Here is an 11,487-nt window from a genome sequence, read left to right on the forward strand (position 1 = left end):
TTATGGCATATTTCTTGCTATATTACCTCTAATAAGGATGATAAGCAAGTGCATCATTTGATTAAGAAGCAACGTTGTTATGTCTTGCAACATATCTCAGGGCTTTGGACAATATGGCACAATGTGGATCGCTGAAGCATTCTTACCACTGTCTCTCTCACATTAATACCAAACATGTTTTCCAATCTTATTTATGTTGCAGAGACCATGGTTGATCCAACAACCTTCCACAAATATATCAATGCTATCCTGACAGGTCCTTATGATTTCATGACTCATGTTTATGATTTAAGGACACATTGGTAGTTTGGACACCATTCAAATTGTCATAGATATCCATAGCACTCTTTCATCACCACTCAATAGTGGCACAAAATAATTAAGCATACATTTGAGAGATTGCAACGGCCTCCCAAATGCCTTCTTCAAGGCCACTTTAGCACCTTTTAGGCCCAAATACTTTTTTCAAGGCTCCTTTAACACCTTTTTAGGCCCAAATGCATGTTTCAAAGCCCCATCAATGTCGTTTTGGCCCAAACACCTTTTTCAAGGCCCCTCTAGCACCTTTTTGGTCATCAAAGCCTCCTATAGGCCCAAACACTTTTTTCAAGGCCCCTCTAGTGCCTTTTCAGCCATTAGAGCCTCCTATAGGCCCAAACATCTTTTCACAGGCACCATGAGTATCCATCTCAGCACACACCTAGAGAAAAATCCTAACTTTGGCCCTAAGCTTGTTTGTAAAGGCTATTAATATATACAAAATTGTGCTTTGCAATTTGTGGTTTAGCACTTCCTACTTTTTCCACCTTGTCCACTGCTACTCTCAAAATGTTACACAAGTTTTTACTCATCTTTCATTGAGAGCCCACATCAACATTTTGTTACCACACATAAGTGAAGGTCAATCTTACTCTAAATATTACATCATTCCTACTTTTATGGATATTGAAAACTTTCCAAATATTCCCAAAAATGCCAAAAACATCCAGATATTCCAAAAAATGCCAAAAACATCCAAATATTTCAAAAAAATACCACAAACATTCAAAACATATAAACGAAATATCAAAAATAGAAATGGCAATGTTTATCTAACGTTTTCAATCACATTGTTTATTAACATGAGCAACAATCACCCTTTTTCTTGCCATACAAATAACATGTTTTTTTTTATAACAACAACAAGAATAATATTACATTCAAAGCAACATATCACAGATCAATTATATTGGCCTCCCTTATGGGGATGGTAGGATAGGATGTCTGACTAGGGACATTTCCCTCGACCCAGTCCAAGAAGATGAGGCCCCTGACATCAATCCTCCTTGTAGCCAAAAAATATACATATTAGAAATCTCCCATTATGCAATTGTGTGTTCAAAAATTATGTAAATTATTTATAAATCAACAATATCCATTTATCCTCTCAAAAGTGAAAACCCTCCTTTTTACAATTAAAAAAATTGAAAAATCCTCATTTATCCTCACAAACTAAGTCTGTTGGACTCTTCCTCTTGGTGCCTTATGAGATATTTATAGTTTCACCACTACCTTCCAGTCAAAATTAAAATCATGATCCTTACCGTAACCCCCTTCTAAAATCCTATAAATAGGAGGGAAATTCAAGAGCAAAGGATCCAAGTTTTAGGCATCTGCACTATAGGCACATTAAGAGTTATCATCTCTTTAGCATTGTCATTATAAAGAATTCATGTCATTTTGAAATCATTTTATTATTCATTTAGTGTCATTTAATATCATCTAGTCTTACACATGCACGTGATTCTAGCATTCTAGTGTTATTATCTTCACATAATTTGCATTTTCATATAGATCTATCATATATTCTAATAGATCTGCATTGATTACTAGGTAGATTATTTAGCTGTAGAAAGACTATTTCCCAAGATTTGCCTTAGCATAGCCGGTGAGAAGGAATGCCTTCCATCTTGCATTCCCAATCAAATGCAAGTCAATTGTGTTCAAAACAAAGCCTTCCTCTAGTAATCTCACAAGAGATTGTGCCAAACCTCCTTAGTGTTGGTGGGAAGCTCTCCATTATAAGAGAGGTAAATTCGAACACTATCGATCAAATACTAAAACCCTATAGTCACCAGCTTTAGCCAGCCTTGTCAGGAAGTCATTTCTCTTTCATTTTATAGGTGTGTGTGGGTTTATTCCATTGTCATTTCTTCTATTATTGTGTTTGGATGTGTGTGCTTTAATACATATTAATAAAATTCAAATTACAATCCTTCTAAGAAAGTGCAACTGCAAACTAGTGCTAAATTAAACATGAACATTGCTATGTACCTTGAAATAATGCATCCATTACTTAGAACGGTACATCTAACCACTTTTGTAATGCATTTAGCTCTTGTATTAGCACATTTGGCTAAAAAACATCACATTTGAAGAATTCAATAGTGCATCTTCATATATAACAATGCTTACACCCTATAGAACAACGCCTGGCACACCATAAAACATCGCATATAAGCACTAAAATAGCACTTCCTGTAGTGCATCTAAGAGAAATCTTGTAAAATATCTCAGGGCTTTGGAAAATCTGGCACAACATGGATCACCGAAGAATTCTTACCTCTATCTCTCTCACAATAATACCAAACATGTTTTCCAATCTTATTTATGTTGCAAAGACCACAATTGATCCAACACCCTTCAACAAATATATAAATGCTATCCTGACAGGTCCTTATGATTTCATGACTCATCTTTATGACATAAGGACATGTTGGTAGTCTGAACATCATTCAAATTGTTATAGATATCCATTGCACTCTTTCATTGCCACTCAATAGTGGCACAGAATAAGTAAGTGTATGTTTGGGAAACTGCAACAGCCTCCCAAACACCTTTTTCAAGGCCCCTTTAGCTCCTTTTGGACCCAAATGTGTTTTTCAATGCCCCTTTAGCATCTTTTGAGCCCAAATGCCTTTTTCAAGGTCCCTTAAGTGCCTTTTTAGGCCCAAATTCCTATTTCAAGGTCCCGTTAGCACCTTATGGGCCCAAACACCTTTTTCAAGCTCCCTTTAGCACCTTTTTGGTCATCAAAGCCTCCTATAGGCCCAAATGCCTTTTTTAAGGCCTCTCTAATGCTTTTTTGTCCATCAAAGCCTCTTATAGGCCTAAATACATTTTCACAAGCACTATGAGTATCTGTCTCAGCACACACTTAGAGAAAAATCCTAAATCTGGCCCTAAGCTTGTCTGTAAAGGCTATCAATATATAGAGAATTTTGTTTTGCAATTTTTGGTTTAGCACTTCCTATTTTTTCCACATTGTGCACTACTACTCTCAAAATTTTATACAAGATTGTACTCATCTTTTATTGAGAGCCCACATCAACATTTAGTTACCACACATAAGTGAAGGTCAATCTTCCTCTAAATATCCCATCATTCCCAGTTTTATGGATATTGAAAACCTTCCAAATATTCCCAAAAATGCCAAAAAAATCCAAATATTTCAAAAAATACCACAAACATTCAAAACATGTCAACAAAATATTATAAATATAAAATAAAATGATAATTTTTATCTGACATTTTCAATCACATTGTTTATTAACATGAGCAACAATCACCATTTGGCTTGCCATACAAATGATACACTTTTTTTTAATGACAACAAAAACAATATTACATTCAAAGAAACATCTTGTAGATCAATTATTTTGGCCTCCCTTGTAGGGGTGGCAAGATAGGATGTACAACTAGGGGCATTTCCCCTAGCCTAGTCCCAGAAAATGAGTCCCCTAGTGTTAATCCTCCTTGCAACCAAATAAAATCCATGGGTATCAAGAATTTCCCACTATGAAATTACACATTCAACAATTATGTAAATTGTTTATCCATGAACAGGGACTCTCATCTCTTTTCATTAGGAATTAGAGAGTTCCTAGTGTACTTTTTCAGTCCGTTGCATATCTACAAACATATTATCCCCCAGCTTATTAATACCTGACATCATGATCATTCATTGAGCCACATCCCACTCCTATTGCATCTAATCAGTCACCATTATCCAACATTCCACTATTGCTACAACTATCTCACCTTTGACTCACTAGTCGCTGACCATTCTTGCATCTACAATGGCACGGTGTTCATTTTTGCCACTGCTTCCCTAAAAGACTCTAACTATACCTACAATCACACTATTTCATTTTGCACACTTTCCAAAAATTCTTACACCATCCTTAGTAACTCCTGCAACCTTTGTGCTTGCACTCGCTTAGCTTGGATCCTCGCATCATTTCCCTCTTCTCATGATTGTTCCACTCACAATTCTACTTCCAATGACCACACTTGAGCCCATTCTGAATTCACCACCACCTGGAGCCATCTCACTTTTATTTGCATCCATCCTTATGAGCTTTCTCCATTAACCCCAACAAAAATGAAAATTCTTATTTTGCATTTTCTGCTCAAACTCTTTCTACGTCCAACATTTTTCATAAATCCTCCACTTTGCTTTTCATTTGTGCTCTGCCCTCCACCTTAGTTGTGGCTCTCCTACATTCAATCCACCCTTTGCCTCTTTCATCAACCTTTGTCCTAGAATTCTGAGGCTAATTAAGTGACTTGATGCTTTTATCACCTCACCCACACTAACATGCTTTGTCACTCTTTGAGATCTTCCCCCAGTCTTCTCTAGATATTCCATCTCCCCTACCTTTTTTGGTGCTTTTGACATGCATTTTGTCACCCCAGGAGGATTACTCTCTACCTACCTCATCGTATCATCACCTAGTTCCACCTAAAAAACTTATTGTGTTATGCTCCTTGACAACAACATCAGTGCTAATAAAGGAATTTCTTCCACCCTAACTCCTGAACCCCCAAGTTGTGTTTGCACTATCCCCACATGAATTGACTTGCCTTACTCTTAAACTAACACTTGGAGCTTAGGTTGATACACTAGTTCACCAGATGTACACTAGATAAGATTTTCCCTTCATCCTTGCCTCACTCTTCCTCCCTAGCTAACATCACCCTTTTGTCGTGATTGATCTGGTGAGCTTGTCATGCTTTCCACCACATACTTACTTAGCCTTTTGAACAAACTAACGGCTGCACTATCTCCTTTACTATGTTTTCTTTCATGTGTGAATTCCTCATCTATTTATAGTTGTCTCCCTCCATGCACTGCACTTTTCTAGCCTTTCCATACATCCACCTTATGCCAACTACAACAATAGTACCAAGTACACTTGTCGCTCCACTCTGATATTTTGACACCTTGATCTCCACTGACACATATTTTCCAACGCAATCACTATGCATCCCACTGCCGAATTGTCACTAACACATCCCACTGTTGAATTGCCGCTAACACATCCCATGGCTTGTTACTAGAATCCTACACCAGTTTCATCAATAGGCAATTGAACAAACTTTACACTATTGCACACAACTATCAACACTACTAGTCTGCAAATAATGGTTTTTTCACTATTATGTGCTTCAAGTACCTTGATGATTAATTTGACTAGAGGTAGTAGGATGAAGCCATGATCTTTTATTTGCCTTTGCTTTTCATTGTTCTACTCCAATGATCCTTTGATTTTATGCATTATTGGTGTCCATATGGAAGTGCCTCCTCTCATATGGAAAGCCATGTATACCTTGACTAGTTTTACATGATATCTTAGGTGAGGTTCTTTATCTAACATGTGTCTATTTGCGTGTTTATTTTCAATTACTATGGTAATAACTTATGTTCTTGATGGTTATCATTTCCTTCATGTATATTTTTGTGTTTGGTTGTGCTTCTCGGCATGATACAATATTCATCTCACCATAGCTAAGCTAGTCGTGGTTGTACTATGTCACTTTTTATTTAGGTGCTCAATGATGACATTTAATTTGCATCTCTTTACAAAATGTGACAGTTAGTTGCATTCATTTAGTTTGTATCTTATCTTGGGTACTTGGGTACCTTCAAAACAAATGCTTGGCCCATAAATCAGGATTATGCTGGCAAGCCTACACAACATCATTCAACAAATTGGAAACACAATTCAAGACCTACTCTCAAAAGGAAAACAACAAAATCAACATCAAAGTGATCTTTTAACACTCAACTATTGTGGACTTTGTCTCATCACAACACACTTCCTTATCACATAATATCCATTCCACCTATTACATTGTGTGACCTTCAAATCTCAAACAATCTTGGTCATTATTTCCTCTTATCATATTTCATCCCCTCACTATGCCACATCCCTCATTTCATCCATTGCATTATGTGACCTTTGAATATTAAACAATTTTGATCACTATTCTCTTCTACCACTCTTCTTTTTCTCCCATTATTCATCACATTCTATGCATTCACAATTTCACCCTTCTCACTAGAGCCTCGACGTTCCTTTGTGGCTTACAAATCTCAAATGTTGAGTTACTTCTCTTCATATCATTTCATCACTAGTATCATTTTTTATGATATTTCTCATTGCATTTGCATTTCATCCATTACAATTCCTCATTTGCATTTCATAATCATTCTTATTCATTTTCATCTTTTTTAATTTTTTTATATCATGTCATATTTACTTCCTTTGTTCATTTTTCATTTTTCATTTTCACTTTCTTCTTTCATCACATTTCATTTTTCATTCTATCTTCATCACCTATCAAACATTAAATATTTGCTCTTTATTTTTATGATTTCCTTCCATTTTTAAATTTCATTTTCACTAGAACCATTTTCAATCTTCTATTTATTTTATCTTTGGTTTTTATTCTATTTCATTATTATTGTCATATCATTTTCTCTAATTAATTCATCCTTTCATTACCATTTTCATTTTCATGTTCATTCTCATTTCATTCTTCCTCACTTACTCATATCTTAATCATCTTTCATCAAATATTATTATATCACCCATTTCATTCATTTTGGTCATCATTATTTGTTTACCTTATTTTCATCTCATAATTTTATTAAACCACTTTCCTTACCATCTATTCCATTATTCTATTTTTCATGTCATTTCATTACATGACATTTAATTTATATTTTTCATTATATCACATTTCATTTATATATTTCATTCATACATTTCACATCACATTTACATATTTCATTGCATCACATTTCATTTATACATCTCATTCATACATTTCATACATATATTTCATTCATATGCTTCATCTCTACATTCATTATCCACATATCATGTTATTTCATTAAGTATCTATACACTACATTAAATCATAACATCACATACATCCATAACATCAAACATATAAAGTCCATGATACAACAAGTGCAAAAATCAAAACATCAAAAATCTTGAATAATCATATATCAAAAGATCGAATCATCCACATCAAAAGGTCATCATCATAAATGACATACATGATAAGCCAGCAAAATGCAAATCAAAATGATACGCAAATCAACCATGTGTCTTACCAGTTGCATCCTTTGTCTATGTCTGATCTAGAAGTCTCTGCTCACTGAGGGCACTCCTCCCATTTCAAGGAACCTTCTCTATCACATTTTTGGTCTATGTCCTAGGAATAGTTATGGCCATCTGACTCATAGTAGCCCCATCTATCCTTGGCAATGGTGGTGGTAGTGGTAGCCTCAATGTCATTGAAGCTATAAATGCATGCAAAGTACTAGTCAACTGGGTAATCTATCTCCCCATCACTCCCATTTGTACCTCCATGACACTAATCTAAGTCCCCATCCCTAATGACCCACTCAATCTATATGTTGGTAGTTTTCCATATGGTTGTATCTATGGTTACCCCCGTGGTTGTAGACCATGTGCACCTATGATCAGGACTTGTATACATGGCCTTTATCACCTCATAAAATATACTTCATTTGGTAACATGTCCCTAGTGTACTCGGTCCTATCAGGACCCATATCATCTACTCATTGGCTTGACTCTACATCACTACCTATGTCTCCTCTCATTGTTACCTCACCTTGGCCATGGACCTCTCTAGGTCTCTTTGCTCCAAAATCTCCTTGCCTCTACACCAGGTCCTATACAATAATCCTATGTTGTGGCAATACTACTGCCAGGCCTTGGCCTCCATATCTCCCTCACACCCTAGCTCTGCCTCTTACTGGCCACCTTCCCCTACCTCTCCCTCATCATCCTTCATATCATCATCCTCCCCTCTACTTGATTGCTTCTCAATGTCAGGTCCCAGCTCTGTTGGATCTGTGTATCTTGGGAATGGGTGTTCTTCGAACCATCATGCATAATCCCCCTACATCCTTGCATCTACCTCTCCATAACTCAAAGCCCATATCTGAGGTGTCTTTATCAATTGCATGAATGCCTCATAGTGTGCCTTGTACTCCAAGGTCACCCCCCATACTAGCCTCTCTAACTGCACTCGAGCATAGTGTGCTAATCCCTATGGCATGCCCTACAGTCAACCAAACTACCTGACCACCCTACTGAAACAAAATCTATCTATCACTGAAGTCACCTAACCGAGTAGATATCATGGTGAAAAAGAGTATACCATCTCATATCATCCTTGCCCCATGGCTCTGTAAGAATGTATGTCCTCCATACAATCTCATCAAGGTCGTCCAATATTCACTGCCAATACTTTGTCTTTCCCATATGGGTTGAATAATCATGCCTAAATATGTATATATAAGGCCTATCTAGTGGCCATTTTTTAACACATATTGGTTGAGTAATGGTAAGATGCTTCCATGTCCATATCTACAATAATACCACCCCTACTGACAATGAAGCCACCTCTGAATACACCATCTGATGCAAATCATGATAGAGGTGGGATAATATGTAGCTCCCCCATGAAAATCCCTATGATTTTTCAATCATATCTTGGATAATATGGCCCCATCCTACAAGACATCCACATCCTCACCTATCTAGTAGAAGAAATCGCCCAATCAATCCAGCTAACACTGCAGGAAATGGCTCATATTGTAGCATTTGAAACTAGGACAAACTATCCTCCTCAATTTTGTGATCCCCAAATACATACCTAAATATTTTCCCATTGGCAACATGACCATAATAAACTAGATCCCCATAGTAGGGTTCCTAAGAATCCCATACACATCCTCTAGGGTAAATTTTATCTCCCCAAGTGACATATGGAAGGTGTTGTGGTCCAAGTGCCACCGCTTGGCTACAACTATCAATAAACCTTTGTTCACTCAAAATTGAGACATCTGTAATATATAGGTAAAGCTACATTTGTCAATCATCTGTCACTCCACTACAAACAATCTACCTATTAACTCCAAGAGCCACGAGTACAATCCCCAAACCATGAGCTTCCTCTCACATACCTGTTTCATCAAACAATCAAATAACGGCATCAATTTTTATCACAACTGACCATTCTACATCAATAAAATATCAACATCTAGTTATTCAACTAATGGTTCTATCTTGGATGAGCTACTTTTCCTACTTTGTATCTTGAGATGGACATGTTAGTTTTTTCTCCTCTATATCCTGAGGGAGGCACTATCTTTTACCTATCCAACATGAATGGATTGATTTTGCATATCACTTTGTGACCAAAAATTCACTATTGTTTGATTTTTTATGTGAATAAGTATCTAGGTTTGTCCCAAATTCATCAATTTCACATCAAGATCCTATCCTATGCTTTGAACAATCCTACGCATGGTCAAACTCATCTATACAGTCATTCCATTTTCAGACAAACCCTAATCTAGTCTAATACATTATCTAAGGACTATAAGATTAGTTTGTGCTATTTTATCAATCATATGCGCTACTCTATCAAATTTTTGTGCTACAAATAGAAAATGCACTATTGTCAGATGCATTGACACATCCCACAGATGTGTTATAACACACTCAAGTGCTATTACATTTGATTAAAAATGCTATCAAAATGATTGGATATGCTATGGCCTGTAAAAGTGCTACTTAATTCATCAAATGTGCTATCAACACAATCAAATGCACTCTAATCATCAAAAGTGCTAGGAAAATTGACAAATACACTATAGCACATACATGGACCTTGACATTTTTAACCATTTCAACTCATTAAACCCTAATTCTTAGATGCACTATTTCACACTACATATGCATGACAAGACTTAAAAGTGCTACTAAAACATGCATATGCACTATAGTTTATCTCTGAGCTATTCCAGCCTACGGATGTGCTATCTTAAGTCATGGATGTGCTATCTTAAGTCATGAGTGTGATAAACCATCTTAAATGTGCTAAAATTCCTAATCTACACATTTACAGAGAAAACCCATGCAAAAATCAAAAAATCTTTGCAAAAACTCAAAACTCTTAAACAATAGAGGATCTCAATGATTTATTGGGGCACCATAGTTGGCTGCATGCTTATATCTATGATCCTTCTTGAATCTATGCTCTCACAATGGTACAATCATTCTCATTGGCTCAAAGCTCCAAAAAACAAAAAGTGAAAGGGGAGTAAAAATGACAAGGGTAAAAGGTCTTTTGACCTATTTAATGCTCCTTTGGGGCATTTGTATGACATTTTTAACCCTATTCATCCAAATCAATGTTTTGACCACTTTTCTCAAACTGGGTATCATTCCAAAACAAAATTGATCACCTACATCTACCCCACTTTACTATCAATTATTCTCATTAATATTTTTTAAAATAAAATTGGAATATTCCTTATTTTTGCACATCAATTTTTCCAATTTCATTTTTGAGGGGGTAGTATACCATAGCATCAAAAAAATTCAAATATAAAATATGTTCTACCCCATCCAAAATTTTAACATCAAATCAAACTAGGGCATCCAAACAATCTATTTCAAAGGATTTTAAAACATAGCAATATCATATCAAACATCAAATCATTAGTAATCAAACATCAAATTATTAGCAATCAGGCATTACACCAACCTCAAATCAAGAAAACATCTTTGATCAGACACTCAAACAACAAAATTGGCTAAAAATCAAAAACTCAAGATAGTCTTTGAACTAATATGCTTCACATATTAGCTCAAAGAAGGGCATTTGTAGACACCGCAAAATTGGCAAAGACTTAAAATAATACAAATTTTGATCAAACAATGCAAATTAAGGACAAAATCAAATAATAGAGGAAAACAACAAACGTTCAAATTAATGGAAACATTGAGTCATTAATCAATCAATCATGCATCAAATCAAAAAGGACCTAAATCACTTTTAAAAGAGGAAAAACAATTCATAAAACCATAAAATGAAAAAAAAAAAATTAAAAGGAAAAAGACAAAAGACAAAAGGAAAAGACAAAATTTGTAAATAAATGAAACATTTAATAAATCAATAAAATCCATTTATCCTCTCAAAAGTGAAAATCCTCCTTTTTTTAATTAAAAGAATTGAAATATCTTCATTTATCCTCACAAACTAAGTCTGTTGGACTCTTCCTCTTGGTATCTTATGAGATATTTATAGTTTCAGCATTACCCTCCAGT

Source organism: Cupressus sempervirens, chromosome 9 (assembly GCF_028749045.1).
Source record: "Cupressus sempervirens isolate cs-2001-9-10 chromosome 9, ASM2874904v1, whole genome shotgun sequence".
Classification (NCBI taxonomy): Eukaryota; Viridiplantae; Streptophyta; class Pinopsida; order Cupressales; family Cupressaceae; genus Cupressus; species Cupressus sempervirens.